Genomic DNA, 10,440 nt, shown 5'->3' on the forward strand with positions numbered 1-10,440 from the left:
TTTGGAGAGGGCGGGACAGAGAGAGGGAGAGAAGGAGGCAGGGAGGAAGAAAGAAGAGACAGAATTTCACTAATAAAATCCAAAAATGACTCAGTTCATGCAGCGTTTTAATTATCTTAAGCTTTTATAATGACCTTCAACTTCTTGAAATTTTAAATGCATCGGCTTAGATATACACGGGTCACTCATGTTTAAAACCTTTATGGCTGCAATTTGCCCTAAGAGTAACGTGTGTGTGTGTTATAGATCAGGGTGTCAGTCCTATAAGTGCTGAGTGTATACATACCAAATATAGTATAAAGGAAAGGAATCCAGATTTTTTTTTTTTTTTTTTTTTTACAAATACTTGTCCTGTCACTTAATAATCATGTATTCTGGGATAAATCTCAACCTCTGCCACAGTGTACTCTTTTGTGAAGTTGTGTGAGGATCAAGTTATATAGCATATGTGAAAGCCCTTAATGGAATGTAAAGTTAAACAAATTCAAGGTATTACTAGCACAGCTTTGCCAGAGATGGAGAGATCTGTGCACATAATGGTTATAAGTCTCCATAAACTGATCTATGCATGGACTATATGTCTAAATATTTTTTGTACGTAATCTCCAATCCCGTTCCGGTCCCCTGCCCTTTGGGCTCCTAGGAGCGTCACTCTTTCTTGAGCTCTTTTTCCTCATTCCGAATCAAGCAAGATCCAGGCCCCCTTACTCGAGGCAGCACGTCCAAAGAAGGCCCCGCAGCGTCTAGTTCTCACTCACTTATTTTGAGGTGACTGTGGTCCTTGCGTGTGTGGCCTTCTACTGCCTGAAGAATGGTTGCTAAGGCTGGGAGCAGCGGCTCTAAGCTTTACTCCTCCTGAGGAAACCACAGCCATCGTCACGTTCCGTCAAAACCATCTGCTACTTTAACCACATCAGCGTTTCCTAAGGGAGCGAAATAGCCTCATAGCCTCGGTGCTTTCTTACCTGGGAGAAGGCAAATGGCCACAAGAGGAAAACATACATCAGCAAATTATCTATAATTCTGTGTTGAGGAGACGAACTTTGCAGGGGAGGAGAGAGGAGGCTGGGGCGTGAGCGAAGACAGACTTCTTTTTCACTCTCTTTCTTCTGTTTGAATCTCCGCAATGAGCTTTGTTACTTTTGTCATCCGTAAAGTGACATGTTTCCTGGTTGTATTTTTTTCTCCACTAAAGACTGAATGAGAAAGATCATTATCAGTGGTAAGGAAATTAAATGTATTCTGTATAGGAAATCGACTATTTCAATTGAACTATTAAAAGATGAACCAAGAATAAAATATGAGGCCGACCGGCAATCTGGCTATTGAGAACTTATGATACTTTGGTATGTAAAAGAAAATGTCCAGATATCATTTAGCCGGAGTACATTTAAACAAAAAGTCTTTATCATATAAAAGGGATTTCTTGATATACGATAAGAGAACAGAGTCGCCAAAGCCGTACAAACATTTCAAGAAAATACCAAAAGTATGCAAACATTTCAAGAGTGTTCAGAGTACATAATACACAGAGACAGCTGGTTCCCCAAACTTTAACCGAGTCATTTTAACACACGAAGAGCCAGAATTGTATTTACAGGGAACAGACGTGCTGTTGGGTGTGTTTTGATTCCCCTTTGCAGTTAACCCTCTGGGATCGGGTGTGTGTGTGTGTGTGTGTGTGTGTGTGTGTGTGCGCGCGCGCGCACATGGCCTCTTCCGGGCAGGAGATGCAGCCTCGGCACATTGTGACCCCGAGGGTCAGATGCGGACCGGCGCACGTGGCGTCTCTGCCATCCTTGTTAAATTCTGCCGTGCAGCTCAGAACTGAAGCTACTCCGAACAGGACCCTGAGCATCAGGATTCGGCCAGCCTGCCGCACGTACCTCCCCTGTGCCCTTCGGGCCCCGCTCCCGGCCGGTGACGAGGGACCTTAGGAGGCCAGGGTCCTTCTCACGTTTCGGTGTTGACCCTGCCGCTTGGTCCGAAGTGCTTATCCAGGCAGGACGTATGAGCCATTATGTTGGCCACACCTCGGTCTGCGAGGACGCAGTCTGGAACGATGTGTCACCATGAACCGACGTGGACCCGAATGCTCCCAGGGACAAGAGGGGACCGTTGATCATTTTAGCTGAAGACAGACACAAGTTTATACCAGCTCTTCGAACTGGATGACGCCCGCAGTAGGGGTCACAGCCCTTAGGCTGTACATAAACAACAATCTCTAGCAGGCTTTCTCAAATTGCCCAACGTCGCTTCCTTTTGGGGACCCCTCCCAGTCATCGGAGACGTACGGGAGCTACTTGTGGTACTGCCTAAAGCACTTAAAGATCTCTTAAGAAAGATGAAAGCCTCAATGTTTTCCAGGCGGACAAGTCAGCGCCTACGTTACCATCATTAGGCCACCTCGAACAGGACCCCCATCAGCCGAGGGCACAGGTGACAGTGACAGTGCGTCCACTGTGGCCAGCTGGCGAGCCTTAGAGGCCCCGCCCAGTTCAGCTTCACAACTGAGTCTAGTTTCTGTCATCACAGAGGGAGCCCAGGGATAGTGTCCCCCAGCCCGCTCTGTGTTCATTCAGGGAAGTGACGGCTGAGGACAGAGGGGTGAGGAAGACATCTGGAGTGGAAGGCGTTGTCGTTTCTGGTCCAGGAGCCGGGGCCATGCTTCGCCGTTTCCAGAGACTTCTTAGTTAGGATAAGAACAGCGATCAAAGTTCGAATCCTCTACTAGGGGATGGCGGGCCCCGGCGCAGGCCAAGTTCAGGTGCGTGTAACAGTTTGGGGCATTGTCCACCTTGAGGAAAGCTCCAGGAGGACCCCTCAAGGACGGTGGGCACTGACGTCCCTCTCTTCCCCATGAGCTCCCGGGGTTCAAGGTGTCCTCTCCTGAGCTTCCAGAATTGTCGCTTTTCCTGCACTCACATGCCATTTAGGTCCTATTCTAATAGTTGTAACCTGACCTTTTTCTCATTGTCCTCTACCCTCTCCCAGACCTTTCATCCTGAAGGGCTGGGTACGAGAAAGATGAGGGCACATTTATGACACTTAACGGTGGCTCGCACGGACCCCCGTAGGGGGACACGCGGCTGCCTTCCTAATCTCTCCTCGTTAGGAGGAAGTAAGATGGAAGACCACTCTTGTCTCACTGACCACGCGGTTAGGTCAGCGTGTTTGCTGCCATTTCCCGTGGGCCTCAGGTTCTGTGAGCCACCCTGTGAAGCCGCCATCCCGTCCTCTCTAGTCCTCGAGCACATTAGAACATGAGTGTGGAAGTTCACTTGAAAGACCAAGTGGACTTTTACAAAAACGTAAAATATTTCTAAATCTGTTCTCTGCGCTACCCTCGCGAAGTGGCTATTTGAATTACCTTCATGGTTTTATTGAGACCTTTTGTTCTGGACTGGTTGTGAAAGCCATATGTGATTTTTATATTGGGAATAGAATTAATGGTTCCATGATGAATAGTGGACATCCTGTTTTGAAGAAATCATATTTTGGGCAAAATGCCCATTAGTGACTTATGTTTTTGCCAATAATGTAGTTCAGAGCCTCTGGGATTCTCTCTCTCTCTCTTTCTTTCTCTCTCTCTCTCTCTCAGAAGTGAAGAAGAAGTTTGATTCTTGCACATTCTATTTTAAATTCATTTTAAGAGCGATTTCAAAATGTCTTGTTACCTCCCTTTTTGTCATCGTAACTAATTCATAATCGGGTTTTTTGTTGTTGTTTGGGTGATTTCCCACCCACTCTTCGTGTTACTTTAAAAATCACTCAGTTTTCATTTTGTTCCCCTCTTTCTTCCCGTCCCAATTTTTTCTAGTCAGTTGTTGGCTCGCCCAGTCGAAACTAGAGATGTACTTGACATATTAGTTACTTGACATATTAATTTTGGCCACTTCTGGTATGCTCTCTTTTGCCAATGAAATTATTGAAATTGAAAAATCGGGTGGGGGTGTCTGTGAGAGACAGAGGTCCCTCCCTTGGGTATGAACTATTAAAGCCAGTTTCTCTATCATATAACTAGAGAAGTGTTAAAATCAAAGTTCACGACACGCAACTGGCAAAAGCAAATAAACGGTCTTCTTCAAAAATTTCACTTCGACGGCAATAAATTTCTAGTTAAGCCTAAAAACAATGGCAAATAAAAGCTAAATGGCAAACGAAAGCCATATCAATTTCAAATAGTAGCTGAAGTGCATTTTTTTTTGTTCTTTTACGTTTCTTAGTTATCCCGTGAATCATCAAATGTGTCTTAAGGCAGCCGGTCGGTTAGTTCTGCCATCGAATCAAAAACTTCTCATTGCTGGAGGGAATTCAGAGATTGTCATTTGACACGTATGGAAACTGAGATCTTAAAGAGTGACATGAACGACTCGCGGTTCCGAATGCGCAGGGCCGAAACCTAACTCTCCATTCCGACGCCATTTCCACCACGTCGCATCGCCACGGTAGTCAGCGCTGAGAGAGCACAGCTAAAACTTGTCTAAATTTCAAACGCTTTAGATTCAGAGCTGTTTCCTTTCCTTCGTAGACACCTTGTATATTCATGCAGCTTTGGGCTCCACTTTTTCTGTGTTCTAAAGGAACATAGTGGTCTCTCCCTCGGCCCCAATGTAAGAGGAGACCCAACCTTGTTTTTTAAGTCATGGTACGCATGGAAGAGGTTTTTTTTAGGATTATTAATAGTTTGTATCAGAGTTCTGATTTCTGAATCCCACAGGGTTTGACGCTGTGATCAGCCCCTGATTCCGGAAACCGGGGCCTTCCCGTCTGGCTTTTCCAGCCCCTCTGGACTGTGATTTCTCTGCCTCTTTCCATGAACATTTATTTTAAATGACTTTCCCTCCATGTGACAATGTCTTCGCGTCCTGCTCTCCTCTTTCCCCTCTCTCGCCTCGTCATCACGTCAGGTACCAGAGGCTCCTGATGTTCAGTCAAAGACGCATCTTCCCACCTGGCCTCCTCACCATCCTCGTCGCCTCTGCCTTCCTCATGGCTTCGTCGTGCCTTCGGGTGGGTGGGGGTCCCTGCCTCTGGTCTCTTCCATCTGTTCGTTTCCCAGCATGCCTCACTGCCTGACGAGCCCCTGCTGGCTCCTCGCTGTCTTCAGAATGAAATGAGACTTCTTTAGCTAAGCAGTAAGGCTTTTCACAACCAACCTAGTCCTTGCTGCCCATTTCAGTTTCATGTCCTGCATTTCTTTTCTCCCATGTCACAGTGTGTGTGCACACACACCATGTATGCACACGCACACACACCCAAGCATGCACATACACATGCACAAACATGCATACACACACATGCGCACACGCACACACACCATGCACATGCACACACACATGCACATACACCATGCACATGCACATACATGCATGTACACACACATGTATGTACACACATACACACACGCACACACACCCAACGCTCCACTACACCAAAATTCCCTGGACATTCTAAACTTTCATGACTTTGACTTTACCATCTTATTTCCTCCACTTGGAATTCTCTCTCCTCTGCCTCCTTCAACTGATAAAATCTTAACATGCAAAACACAAGTTCTAGATGACCCAGTGCCTTGCCGAGTTGTTTTTGGCAGAAGCCGCTCTGTTCTCCACGTTTTTGTATTTATCTTTTATATGTTGGTCCTCTACCTACTCCGAATTTTGGACTCCAGGACAAGGGCGCTATATATGTATACACATATATATACATTCCTCCTCAGTGCCTATTACAATGATTGTCATACAACAGAAATGCAATAAATGGTTGATAACATAATGATCATTTCTTGCTGGCGTCTTTAACCATTAGATTTCTTTGGGTGTTCTTTTCATTTTATTTTATAAGAATCTAGAGATGTGGTCCTTTCTTTTAGCTTAGTTTCCCCCGAGGTTATGGCTGAGAGGGCGGCTCTCCTCCCAGCCTCACAAACCAATGAGAGATCCCTTTCGTTTACCCCTGCGTCACGACCTTCCCAAATCTAGTCCTCAAGTTCTGTCGAGTCCATCTCTGAAATGTGTCTTATGTATCCCTTTTTTTAATCCTTCTCACCATTGACACAGCCTTATTTTTAAGCTTTTGCTTTTTTCTTGCCCGGTCTATTGAATTCATACATTTCTTCCCTTGAATGAAAGATAGTGGAATAGCTTCTGACTTACCTGAAATATATTAAAAGTTAAAATGATCAGTACAGAGTGATTTTGGCTGTAGCAATCCTGACCAACAAGGATTTCAACGGTAGTAACAGTTACTCATCTCACATGGAAAAGTCAGAGAAGTGTTCTCAGGTTGTATAGCTGTCCAAAGCCATCATTAAGGACGCAGCCTTTTCTATCTGTTCACTCTACTATCCTCCACATATTGGCCTTTTTCCTGACAATTGCCATCCCGTGGTCACCGGATGGCTGCCAGAGGACCAGACGAAGCATCCGCACACCCCAGAATTCAGAACAACAGGAAGGCATGACACGAGAAAGTCTCCTCACTTATGTCTTTTTTTCAGGCGACATAGCTCCCAGGAATCTCCTGGGTGTCTTCTCCTTCCGTTCTGGTTTTCAGAACTGTGTATCATGGTCCCATCTCTCTTACAATGAAGTCACACTTAGCCGAGTTCTCTGACTTCGTTAGTTATTTTTTTAAGTTTGAAGTTCATACCAACTCTTCTGACTTTCCGCTGGGAGGATGAGAGGTGGAGAAAATCACATTCGTCCTTTCTAAACTCGTTCGCATCCCTGTGCAGAGGCCAATTCCTTCAAGAGGACAGAATATGTAACTCGATGAGCATTCATCGAATATCATGGAAAATGCCAGGATACGATGCTTAGCAACCCAGATGAAAACCTCTGCCCCGAAGGAGCTTACGATCATCTGAGTGGCACGTGGAGTCAATCAAAACCTAAATGACAGGCAGTCAGGAGACTCCAGAATTACCTTTACCTATTTCCTGGCAGTCTACTTTACTCCTTCAAAAATAGGAGTCGGGTGTTGATTTCTGGTGTTTTGACTCTAACCTAAATCACGTTTTTCCTGGCTGTTATTTCTTAGTTTGTGAAATGAACTTGGGCTTCTTTCTGCTTTTAAGTACTAACATTTGCAGTGCTATTTTGGCATCTTTTTGTTCATTTTGCTCAATTATGATGTTGAGAATTCTGTAGTTTTACACTTTGAGCAGCCACTCTTCCTTAAATTTAGTGTGTCCCATTTGAGAGGGGAAAAAAAAAGAACTTGTACTTTAAATGGAAACTTTTGCTGTATAACATGGCTTTGGAAAAGTGCCACAGGAATGTTTTTAGATTATATAGGACTTGGCAATGAAAATAATTGGTTGAAGAATGACATTAAAAAATAATCCTTGGATTTTGACACCTTATGGAGGAAAAGAGGGAATATTATTGTTTCGTTCTTTGTCCGTGATGTGGTTTCCTTAAAGGAGAACGGTATCTGTTCTATTTAAATAATAGTTTATTCCATAATGTGTATTCTAAAAGGACACGTTATCAGTTTGGAAGCTTTGGAACAGCATGTAGTAGAAAACACAGACTGTCTTAGTCCGTTCGGGCTGTTACAACAAAACGCCACAGGCCAGATGGCTTATGAACAACGGAAACTTATTTTTCACATTTCCGGAGGTCAAAAGTCCAAGATCGAGGTGCCAGCATGGTTGAATTCTGGTGACGATCCTCTTCTGAGTCGCTGCTTGACCACTTCTGGTTGTGTCCTCACACGGTGGAGGGGCGAGGGGTCCCTCTAGGGCCTCTTCTGCAAAAGCGCTAATGCCATTTAGGAAGGCTTCTCCCTCGTGACCTGGTCACCCTCCCAAAGGTCCTACCTCCTGACATCCTCATGTTGGGCAGGAGGCTTTCCACATGTGGATTTGATGAGGGGGGCACGAACGCTTAGCTTCTAGCAGGTGTTATTTTCCCTTTCAGTCTTTTAACCTGTGTTTCTCCAGCTCTTCCAGGTTCGCGCTTGTGAACTGTCCTGAGCCATTGTGTATGGAGCCCATTTTGAAAATAAAGAGTAAAAGACCTGAGCTGTTTTCACTATTCAGCCACTTGATAACTGCCGAGTAGGTTCTTGCCGCTATTTGATTGGTTCAGCAGTGTCAACCCACTGGTCAAAAGAAAAGTGGTTTAGCTAGGATTCCGTTGTCCTGACCGTATGTTTTCAATAGTGTCCAAAAGCTAAAGACAAGTAAAATACGTATGAAGTTAATCTCGTGTCATTAAAAATTGTAGATGTGCTTGTAATTAAAGTTAGCTGACGACTTCCAACCCCCGGTGCAAGGATCCGTCTCCATCTGTATCTCCTTTAACCTTATCCTCTAACCTCGGTTGGTTCTGAATGCCTGAAATGTCATCTGAGTGCTCAGCTGGGACCCGCATTTGTTTAGTTTAAATCCCCACGGACTGGTGCAAAGGAGCCTGGTAGGTGCTGGTGGGAAGTTGTTCCCACTAAGGCCAGTTCCAGACGAGGAGCTGGATTCCTTGGGAGAACCACGCCGAGGCCAGCCCCACGCCAGAAGCCCTCTCGGCCACCCACCCAAGTGGACCTTGTTCCGATTCAGAAGGCATTTTTAGAGGCCCTTTAAAAAGTAACTTGTCAAAATTCCATTATATAAATCTTTGAAAATAGCTAATAAAACCACTAACAATGACAATGAACTTGTACAGGGCATTCCTAAAGAAATATAATTCTGCTTTTAAATTAGTCTCTCTTGCCAGTAAACTGAAATGCTTGGAATTTTAAGTAAATCATCCTTAAGACCCCTTAACAATTTTGTACAGATGGAGGGCCACATGGGTGAATATCTTGCACGCATGGGGATGAGATCCAGATGATGAGAATACAGAAAGGGTCACTTGAAATATGTTAGAGGAGAACATTGGAAACATCAAACGCTGTGATTATAAGCAACGGAGATAACTCTCCTAAACTGTAAAACAATGCATGAATATGAAGATGTCAAAACCCTTGGTACCTTCACTTAGTCTATCTCTGGGCTAAATCTATTTGTGTCTTCTGTCAAAAAAAGATTACCGTGAATGTATAAATATATTAATATAAACACACATATTAACCAGCACACATAATGTGTGATAGATATTACATATATTACTTACACTGCATATGAGTGCATATGCATGTTTGTGTGTGTATTTATATGCATATAGTTTTTTAAGGACAGCCGTCACTTGGAAATGATAGAGAATATTCATTATTATACCTTCGTTTAATGATTTTTTAAACAACACCACCAAAACTAGAAAACATAAAAATGAAAAGGATCATCATTTTTTAAATAGATGGAAAAACACTCTCCGGGGAGGCCTGACCAGAGTGATGTTTTGTCTGCACGAATCACTTTGCAGACTCTCTGGCATTTCTTGGCAGGTTTGGCTGGCTTCCTATACCTGGCGAACGTCAGCATCCATGGGCAACTACACATACGTGCTCACGGTGTAAAGCGTATGCCAAACAGCTGCTGATGTGTGCATGTAATTATTTCTGTGCCACATATGTCCCCTGTCTTATTGTCACTAGATACCAAGCTCTTTCAGAAACAGAGTTTTATTTTCCCATCATCCTCCATGGCACATACATAGAGAATACTTGGTACAGAATTTTTACGGCACTGTAGAATCTGTCCATATATTCGTAATTGAAATTGTATATGTTTCTACTGCACCTTTTTTTTTTCCCCCATAAAACTGGCCCTCAGGTGTCAGAGACAAGTTTACTCTTGAAATTCTAAATTTGAATTTCTTAGTCATCATAATCTATTCATTTCAGAAATAAATAACTTTCCTTTTAAGTAAATAACTATTACCTATATCACCTAAGACCTGTATGTTTTAGAGAGATGTTTATTATATAGATTTAGAATAAAGTGGTATTCTTTACTTCAGATGACTTAGCTCTTCTATAAATCAACAGTAACGCCCAAGCTCAGATAACCTCTCTATGGTTTATTTAAACATACACATTTTTTTAAAAGCAGCGTAACATGAAGTTCGACCCTTACATAATATACAAACATTAACTCAAAATGGATCAAAAACCTAAACATAAGAGCTAAACTTTAAAATTCTTAGATGAAAACATAGAGGAAAGCTTCATGACTTTTGATGTAACAGTGATTACTTAAATATGATACCAAAAGCATACGCAACGAAAGTAAATATAGATAAATTGGACTACATCAAAATTAAAAACTTCTGTACATCAAAGGACACAATCAACAGAGTGAAAAGGCCACCTGCAGAACGGGAGAAAAACATCTACAAATTCCATATCCGATAGGAGGGCTAATACCCAGAGTACGTAAACAAACTACAACTCAACAACAACAACAAAAAGACTTCAAAAAATGGACAAAGGGCTTAAGTGGACATTTCTCCAAAGAAGATGTACAATTGGCCAACAAGCATATGAAAAAAG

Source organism: Rousettus aegyptiacus, unplaced genomic scaffold, assembly GCF_014176215.1.
Source record: "Rousettus aegyptiacus isolate mRouAeg1 unplaced genomic scaffold, mRouAeg1.p scaffold_m13_p_18, whole genome shotgun sequence".
Lineage (NCBI taxonomy): Eukaryota > Metazoa > Chordata > Mammalia > Chiroptera > Pteropodidae > Rousettus > Rousettus aegyptiacus.